We start from the raw sequence: 10,614 nt of genomic DNA, 5'->3' as shown, positions 1-10,614 counted from the left end.
TAACTTGTCTGAAGTCTAACTAAGCAAAATGTTTGACCAAATCCTTTCTTAAGAAATACAACAGGACAGATGTACGGCTTGAAAGTTTATTGCATGATGTAGGTTATGATATTGTTTCGAATCCTGGATCTTAAATTTCAGAAAATCCAAAAGTGAGCATAAATTCTTGAAACTAAGCATGGTCACGTGATATGGCACAAATATTACTTCGTAAGTTTTTTCTTCAATTTGAGACAAGCTGCTTATGACAAGTTGCACAAATGAAGAGCCAAGGTATTTTGGAACAAAGACCAGTCACGTTAAGGCGAATGCTTTCACTATTGAAACCGTGGGCGTTTACGTGCCGCCACGAGTCCCTGCTTCTATCGGCAAGTGCCGTCTGAGCAAGCGTGTGAGTCGACGGGAGGCGTGCGAGCAGACCGCTGCACCGGCTATCAGGCAGGCGTCCGAGCAGACCGCTGTGCAGGCTCACCGGGAGGCGAGCCCTTTGACCAGGCTCCGTCGCCCACTGTCGTCCCAACTGCTCCCACTTTTAATGTCGCCGGTGCTGCAGTTTAAAATCAACCTCGCACTACCCGGTATCGCTACAATCCTCTCTCTTCCTCTCCGATTCTCCTGTTGTCTACCTCCAACTAGCCTGACCTAAACGTACGCCATGCCGCATCACGATGGTCTGCCCTTAGTGTTCCAGTTTCCTGAGGAAGACACCCAGCCGGAGTCTCAAGAACATAAGGCACTTTGGGACGAGCTTGAACTAGCCTTGCGAGAAGACGTCGCGCCTGTCCCCGCTCCCGTTCCGGCTCCCGTCGCCCCGACTGCGCCAGCGCCCATCCCCATGCACCTGCCAGTGCATGCATCTGCGCGTGCACTGACACGCACGCCCGTGCCGGTGCCCGTGCACCTGCCAGCGTATGCGCCTGCGCGTGCACTAACATGCACTCTCGTGCCGGTGCCCGTGCACACGAATGTCTCCGCCGCGCCGTTGACAGCGCCTGTCCCCGCGCGGGTGCCAGTGCCCCCCTCAGCGGCATGGATGGCCGCTGTCAACCGCTTCCTTGCACCAACGCCAGTCGCCTCCTCCCGCCAGTTGACTCGCTCCGAAGTACAAAACATTTTGGCCTTCCTTGAAGCTAGGCCAACGTCCAGGAGTACGCCAACAACGGCGCAAGACAGCGTCGTCACCGTCGGTCAGTGGCCCGATGACACACAGAGCACGGCAGAGGAGCCGCTTCCCACCGCGAGACGCCCCTGCCGCCGCCGCGTAATCTAAATTTGCCATGAAAAACGTTCGGATTGCCATGCTTAAAATCCGAACATTTATCATTTCCATTTATTTTATATCAATCGTCGTATAACTTAAAGTCGGAGTCAGACTGAATGAAATGTATGGTTTGATCGATTGAATGTTCTGCTAGAGCCATATCAAATTAAATATAAAACATCATGAAGCCACATGTATTCCTTGTCATCCAACGACCTAGACTGCTTCATTGTCGAGCGCTCAACACGTTTAGCGTGCAGTTAATTTCATGCCAAAAATAGTGCTAATCACATGACAACACGCAAATAATATCCTAGTAGTTAATATCTGCATGCACTTAATATACTTCCAAATTAACGTGCATTGCATGTACACACTGACTAGTGCTGCTAGTACGTGAAACTGGTGCCATGACTTGTGAACGCGTCCAGATATGGTCAACGGCAACATCACCCACGAGTTCTTCCTGTTTGCCCATGCGTCTAAATGCAGAAGGGGACGAGAGAGAGAGAGAGAGAGACCACACATGGAACCCACCAGTAAGTGAAGGCGAATAGTACTAAAAATAATATTACATGTTATCCATTAGTTAGGCTATGGTAATATAAAAACATTATGTGAACAAAGGGGGTACAACAAACATTGCTATTCTACTTATGTTGCCTATTGACGTGCGGCTTGAAGGCTCGGTCGCATGTTCGATCCTCGTCCTTTATTTTTTAATTTGTATATGGGTCCAAATTTGTTTCATGACATGTGGGCCCCTTGGTGTGTAGTTTGTAGCACTTTAATTTGTGGGTCGAAATTTGTTCCATTCCAAGTGGACTATCGGTGTGTAGTTTTGTAGCTTATTTATAATAATTAAAGAGAACAACATAGTTTTTTCAATAATACCATGGTGCGACATTGAAGGCGAGAAAGAATGTGCGAGAGAGCGATGACCGAGCCAGAGGGAAATCAACTAGGGGAGTTGCGTGGGTTGCAACGGTGTTTGGAGTAGTTGTGGGCCGAATGCTACGAAAATATAATCTAAACCGACTGGAACAAATGCCTACAAAAATTAATCCAAGGTTGGAGTGCCCCACGCAATGTAAATAGCTCCGGCTTTGCGAGGGATGGAGAGGTAGTAGCTTCAACACGTGGAAGATACGGTGTGAGAAAGCGAGGTCAATCGAGAGACATATAGATAGAGAGACAAAGTGAGTGTGGTCCGACATTCATTGAACAAATATATATGCTCTGGAGATATATTGTCCGATTGAGCTTTTTGGCAAGGGTGAGGGTTGTAAGATAGAGCTTGAGAGATGATCTAGTCACAGACGTGTAGATATATTTTGTGCGTGGGAGGAAGCAAGGTCAATCGATCACATAGGGTCGCCATGCGATCGAAAGAGTGAGACGGGTTGGAGAGAGTGACCTAGATAGACGATGTGCGTGAGAGAGTATACAATGTGAATAGGTCGAATTGGGCTCAAACATGGTGATATATCGTTTGTGTCCGAGAAAGAGCAAGGTCAATCGAGACATACGGAGAGAGAGAGAGATTGAGTGAGCGTGGCCCACCATGAGGTTAAAAGAGTGGCAGCGGCTTGGATGGACTGACCTAGATAGACAGTCTGTGTGAGAGAGTATAGAGTGTGTCGATCGAGGCCCGAACAGGGAGATATATCATTTGTGTGTGAAAGAAAACGAGGTTAAATGAGACTCAGATAAAAAGAGCGAGATTGAGCGAATGTGGCCCGCCGTGCGGAAGAAAGAGTGAGACAGTCTCGAGGGAGTGACCTAGATATACAACGTGCGTGTGTGGACACGAGAGGTTGAGGGGGCTAGATAGGCAATGCATGTATTTAGCGTGAGAGGGTGAGAGGGATATGGGAGAGAGAGAGCTCGGCATGGGGTGCAATGGCGGGTGTGTGAGGTAAATACATTTGGTAACAGAGTGGGAAAAGGGGTTGTGTAGTTGAGAGACTTAGAGATCGAAACATGGAGAGAAAGAATGAACGTGTGTTGGAAACCGATAGCTTCCTAAGGTGGTTAGGAGAGGAACATTGACCGATACAGGAAGTATGTAGTGTTTGTGCGGGGGGGGGTGTAAAAACAACATTTGAATGTACATAGTACGAGACTTAATATCGATGTTTCAATTCGGTGTACATTGTAAGATTTGAACCGAGGACCAGGCATACGAGTAATTATTTCGAATTCGTGCCATACTAAGTTTCGAAAAGTTGACATTAACTCAGTTTGTTATGCTATTTTGTAGGTCATATGTTTGAATCCATCCAAAAGTAATTCGCCGCCAACCCTCGAATCGCCCCTTGTCTCGTCTCTTTCCCCACAGTTCCCCACCTCTGTGTTGGACGACGATGACGAAGACGACGGTCGCGCTTCACCACCGCATCGGAGCTACCTCATCTACGCCCTCGTCCACCGCACCGAGTGGTCCACCGACAACGTCGGCCGCCGCAACCGACGTGCCTCACAGACACCGAGTTTCACCGCATCAGGTGCGCTTCACCGACGCCGTCTCCCAGCTCACCGGGGCTACTTCATTGAGCACATCGTCGCACCTCCGCCCTAGAGGCCGTTGGGGCTTCACCAACAGTCTCGTCCACCGCATCGTAGCGCTCCGCTGCCACTCAAGATTTGCATCCGTGCGCGGCCAGCCAACGCCGCGCATCACCCTCAACGGCTCTGAAGTGACCCACACTCTAGCTAGGCGAGCATGCCCAAACGCCGGCCCGAACTAGGTATCCACACATCACTCCCTTGTGCACTGTTCCGATGATGTTTGGATATCCTTTCACTGCTCTCTTAGCTTACACGCCTATGCAAGTCTGACTTTAACTCTTATTTCTTCTGGGGATATCATCTGAAACAAGCAAATCCATTTTTAGCAAAGCATGACGACGCTACGGGATCTGGTACACATCCTGCACACCCGTATAACCTTGTAAGTATCTGTCCTTCGGTACAACATCAAGGTCGATTCCTCTTATTTGATCAACCATTCGTTGTGTCAAAAATGCAGAGGTGGATGCAAGGAGCACAAGGCCTGCACATCCAAGAAAGTGGTAACATGGACTTGTACATGGAACATCCCAAGCGCAAGCAGAGCTGCAGTGAGCCTGTACAACGAGCTAGCGTAAGTCCCTGCATTTCATTTAATTCATACTGGCATTCGTGTATGATTTGTGTGAAGTGGTTGATCCACGAATTCAAGTTACCAGGGGCAAACATTTAACTTAAAAAATACCAAGGCACTTGCACTCCGGAAATCAAACATAACTTGAGAAATGTGAAGCTACATGCACTTTGAAAACCAGCTAATGATCCAAAGTAGTTCAGATTATAAACAATAAATGATGCAAGCACCAAAAAACACAAAGTGCAACATGGTGTACAAGGACTACAAACATGGTCTGTACCTGCTTGAATTATTCGTTCTCTGGCTGAAAATATCAAAGTGTAATTGCACGTATAACCAGTGCGCAAACTACATATCAATATATCTATCTTGCACAAGTATGCCAATAGTTTCAAACAATAGATTAGAAAAGTATTTATGCTATGCTGTCATGATATGGGGACTTTCTGGTAGATGGCCTCGATGTTTCCTCAAGCTATGAAAATGCACTATAATTTGCTTGTCATCAATGCCTACAAATCTCTGTCTCTCTCAACATAGTAGATCATCATTAGACACTAAATCGTTCAATGAGCTTGCAAAATGCTTGCATTAGATCCCTCATTAGACACTATATGTTCATCACCAGGAGCATGTAAAATATTTGCATCAAATCCTTCATTAGCAGTCTGTTCATTAGACACTTCAGGCTCAAGAGCAACATGAGCTTGTATGTTTGCACCAGAAACTTGATTAGATACATCAGATTTAGTCAGTTCAGTATTGATTGGGGGAGTTATAAAATAAGTAGAAATTGGTTTCATTTTCTCATAGATTCCCTGCATACAAGCAATTTTACAACACCGTCAGGTTTAACTATTGGTCAGAAATTGAAGAGTTGAATTAGATATAATCAGGGATGTGATGTACCTGCTCGTTGCGCATGCTACTCTTGCAAGATGCAATTGTCCGTTTGCACAAGCTCGATGCCATGCCCGTATTACCGCCGCTGCCTCCCACGCAGGCTACACCCAGGGTTGGATCTTCATCTTCTTGTCCTTCCGTTCGCTTGAAGCCCGGCGACCACCCTCCAACGAGGGCACGAGGAACTGTTGTGTCGGTCTGTCCAGCGGTGGCTAGGTTAGGAGTGAACCAGACTGGAGGCTAGAGCGAATGAATTGGGATTTTTCCTGCTGTCGATCGATATGGGAGGCGCTCGTTTGGGCCGCGAGCCTGCTATAGGGCCTGCCTTGCACTTATGTTATTGGCCCATCCAAATTGAAACATTTTCTTCATTTTTTACATTGCTTGCTCGTGCGTTGGGACGAACAAAACTAGCATGGGCCAACCTGGACGACTCAAACTAGGTGCACACTTTCCAGCCACCTGAGGCGGCCGCCCATACCAGCCCCTATGGTGGCGTCGCCCCTTTTTGCGTGTATGATTGGATAGTGAAAAATATTCCAGTGGCGCTTTTGATTTACCCACGGAATGGTTGAATTGCTTGTTTCTATGAACTGAGTTCACCAATAATGTGCAGGATGCCAGTCTTTTTATCCTATTGTAGATTGCTTAGATCTCGATATGCCAAAAGTAATCACATGAAATATACAGTAAAAGCCAGTGTGATGTGTTTGGCTACAACTAGTTTGACTACACGTCCTCATATAACATATCAAGGACACACCATCTTACCAGATTAACCATTCGACTTACCCATGCAGTGTGGGAAGAAAGAAGTATTGGGACTGCGTATCCAAGCAATTGATGCCATGGACTCCTTCGTACAACCTTGTAAGTGAAAAAGAAGTTGCAGTGTGCCTGTACAAAGAACTAGCGTAAGTTCAGTTACCTGCTTCTCGGAATTTTAGTTAGCCACTTATTGCAAAATTGTTCAATTACGTTGCTTGGCTTAATTTAGTTTGCTACTGATTACATAATGGCACAGCCTGTTAATCATATTGTAGACTGCGCCTATCTATGTGTTTGATACTTACTGTTAAGAATTGCCTGTTTGCCTTAACTTAAATATCTACTTGTTTGTTTAACTACTTTGCTGCTGCAATAGCGGGTTACAATGATGTTAATAACTACTTTTCAGCATCCAATTGAAACTCTTTAATTCCTTGTTTGTTTAACTGGTTTGCTTTTATAACTCTGAGTTGAGATGTTTTGCTAACTTCAACTTTTCTGAATCCAATCGAAACTTTAATGGCAAAATAGGTCAGCCCAAGATCAAAGAGCGAGGTCCCCATGGACGTTGCATCATCCCACAACAGTGGCACTGGCCCAATCGTGCATTATGAATTGCCAACTTCTGATTCTCTAGAGGCTAAACTAGTGGTAGAAAGAGATTCTGCTTCTGCACTTAGAGATGAAGTTGACATGTTGAGGAAGCAAACAACACAATCACAAGCAGTACTCAAGACAACCATTAAATATTTGGTGGATTTCAAAACGAAGCAATTTGAGACTGACCAGATTGTTAAGGTCCTGAAGGAAAAAAGGAAATTAAATTCCTACTTGGTAAATCATAGGTGAAATGTTCTTTCCATAGTTGAATAACCTTTGTGTTGTCTGTTCATGTAATCAATCAAACCATTTGTTTTAGAGATCATGTAATAATTGTTTTTTTTGGTTTGTAATTTTATTTGAGCACAAGTCTGTATTAATTGATAAGACTCGGAGACATTTCATTTGGATTGCTGTGCCAGACCTACAAATATGCCAATCGGGCTGAATGTGCATTCAGCAATAGTAGTAGTATAGATGGACCATAAGTGGCACGCATCGGAAAGGGCCAAGATGCTGGCTAAAAAAAGGATGCTGTTGTAGCCAAAAAAAGTACAGCGGCCTGGCTTATGTATGTTAGTTGATATTATTGATCCATATACTCTATAAGTGTTTATATGTCTGTTAGTTCTGTACATTCTTGGTTGATTGACTCGGTATTTGAATCTTGATACATCGCTTGTGTACATATCTAAATGGGAGTACACATTATGCTGCGTGTGACATTTGAGTTGGACATGAAGTGTTCCAAATATTCGAATTCACCTTAAACTGGATTCTAGTTTCTGAATTTGAGTATCGGCATTTGTAAACCATATTCATATATGACAGTGGAATACATCTTTGTCGTCCTTTTGAAGATATATAAAAACACATAGAATGATTTATAAAGATTCATATAGGAATACAAAATGGATTCGAATTTAGTTGCCAGGGTAAACGTGGATGCTTATTGTCCCAAAATTCGAAAGAAGCAGCAAAATGTCCACTCCCACGTCGGCTGCCCGAAGCCAAGTGTTTGGGAGATGGAAATTACTGTCTACCCATTACACGGACAATCCATCGGCCCGATTTCCACTACTCTAAATAGGGGTAGGTTAGTAACTTCAATTAGACGTGACACGACCGCCTCTGAGCCCATTCCGACACGGTGGGCGTCAAACATGGGCGGCAAAACTCATTTGATTCAAGCTCGTCCGAAAGACCTCTGTTTCTCCCTCCATTCCCCATTCATACACGGTGGGCGGCAAAACAAACTCGACTCGGCCGAAATCGATGTAGGCAAATATTTTCAATAGGGGCAGGTTTGTAACTTCACTCAGACGTGACACAACCGCCCTACCTGTCAGCCCCGTTCATACACCGTGGGCGCCAACCATGGGCGCCAACCACCCTCTCCTCGCCCGAAATCGCTCTGGGCAAATATTGGCGAGATGCGAGATTACCGTCCTATCCCCAACCGACGAGACATCCAAATTAAACGGGGGCTAAGTTCGTAACTTCCCATATTTCAGACAGGCGCATCCCAAAAACATGGTTCCCCGTACCTCTCCCTCCATTTTCCCATTCATACACCATCGCGCTAGAACACCCCATCCCCACACCAGCCTCCATCCGCCACCCCATCCATCGCTGCCGTCCTCCACCACATCCATCGCCACCGTCCTCCACCATGCCGGAGCACCTACCAAGACCGCGTCCTTCACTGCTAGAGATGGACGTTTCTCATCCACGGTGATGGACCAATAGCCTTGCATCGCGTCCTCTCGCTTCATCGGTGCCGTCATCCTCTTTGCCGGGGCCGCTCACATGACCTTCTCTTCCACCGCAACGGGACTTATCCCCTGATGCACCCGTCTACCGTCGCAGATCTGCTTCAACGCCACCGACAGCCATCGCACCCCCGATGCCTACACGGCGCCGCAAGAGAGGTGGTACTTCATATCTCCTCAACTTTTTGATCTCAACCAGAAAATAGATCTTAACTTGGTTACTCTACTTTCTTTTCAGCTCTTAGAATTTAGTTCTTAGTTCGAAGCAAACAATGGATGCTAAATATAATTTCTCCGGTTTGTAGCTTCAAATCTGCCATGGCACAACCATAATACGGTTTAATTGATCATGCTTAGGGTTTAATTGATCATGTTGGTTCCGTGGTGGTTTCTTTAATAGAAATCGGAGGGGAAACCCTCTTTTGCTAAAAAAATATGCTTAGAGTTTCCCCCTTTTATGATCACTATACGATCAGAATACGTGCTTCGTGTCATAATAACACTGCTCCACCCATCAAGCTAAACAAGCTTAGTTGTTCAAATACGAATCTGATATTATTAAAACAGAGTTGTTTAATTGGTCAGCTAAATGTTCCTAAATTAGTTTCGAAAATGCATGTTCGCCGCTCGGGTGTGTATCTCTACAGGGTGCCCACGGTGGGCCGGCCCACCCTGGGATTTTGGGTCGTCCCAGGCCCCGATTCCCCTCTGTTCTGCTGCGCGCTTCCGATCTCTACTCGCCCCCAGCCGCCTGCCTCGCCGGCGACTTGCCGTCCCCGGACGGCATGACTCTAGGAGGAGACGCCGGACTAACAGGAGGCCAGGAGCCGCTCGCCCAACAGCGTCACCGCTGCCCGGGCGCGCCGCCGTGCCTACCTTCCCAGTCCGTTCAGGGCTCAGGCGTGCAGCACCCACCAAGCCAACCCGATTTATCCTGAGATACGTCCTCAACACTCAGCAGCCACTCCTCATCACCCATTTTCTAATTGATTCATTACTCATTAGGCAGGACTGTCATTAGGGTTTGTTGTGTGCTCAGTGCTACCTACACTTAATGGTTCAGATGTATTTCGGTAATCTTTAGTACCTCTAAAGTTCACAGGGTTTTCAAAATTCCGGCCCTCGGAACAGAAACTAGTCATTTTGGATTGTTGGTCGTAGTGACATTGACCCAGATTACTACTGCAAGCCAGGTTTGTTGACAATTTTACTTGTCTTTCTTACTCATTCGATATAATATCCAATTATTCACGTCGATTAGTTGCAAACAATAAGTGCTAGACAAACTTCTTCATTCAGATTTTGGACGGTCTCTTACTGCAGTTACAATTCTGCATACTTGTCCTAGTAAGCTCACAAGTAAATGATTGATTCACTACATCTATGCTTGCCTTGTCATATTTGTTGTCAATATTCTTTTAGGGTGGACCACCCTGTTTCTAAATACTGGAACCGTAGACATGAGTGAATAGTATTTCTCTATGTGATCTCTTCCATCATGTGTGGGTAACGAACACTGCATTGTATAGAAAGAAAGTGTCATTTCCAGCTTTTACATAGGTTTCGATCTTTTACATGGAATACAATCTGCCTACTTGCTTTGTGTCGCACTACCAACACTCCACCCTTGAAGCTAAACATTACGCCACTCATAATTGCTTAGTTTATTTGTTCAAATACGAATTTCATATGATTCTAATGTTCCTACTTCAGTTTTGAAATGTGTGCCTGCCTGTTATAGAGACATAAGGGGTTTGTATTTCTGTGTGTGGTCTGGTCAGCACGGTTGGGGAGGTGAACTTTGCATATGCAGGGGTTTATAGGGAGACACTCTCCGAGTTGAATCCGCAATGCATTCCATAGATAATCTGACTACTTTTTATGTTTTCATGAATCTCAGATTCTGAACAGCATCATAATGATTATGAGCTTGCGCGCATGAAAAGAATAAAGCAGAACAATGCCATGGCTGTCAAACTTGGCATTAAGGGACTGAAATCAAGTCTGGATGCAATGCAATGCAAACGCTCTCCACCTACAGATTCATGCTCAGAATATGATCCTAACAGTGATTCTGAGCTAGAGGGAGACCTAAGTCAATGTAGCTCCCTAGTGGAGGAGTCAGAGGAAGATGCCCTATCTTATTCACCCATCAAGGTACT

This window comes from Triticum aestivum, chromosome 3A, assembly GCF_018294505.1.
Source record: "Triticum aestivum cultivar Chinese Spring chromosome 3A, IWGSC CS RefSeq v2.1, whole genome shotgun sequence".
In the NCBI taxonomy this organism is placed as follows: domain Eukaryota; kingdom Viridiplantae; phylum Streptophyta; class Magnoliopsida; order Poales; family Poaceae; genus Triticum; species Triticum aestivum.
This window is presented reverse-complemented; position numbering follows the sequence as displayed.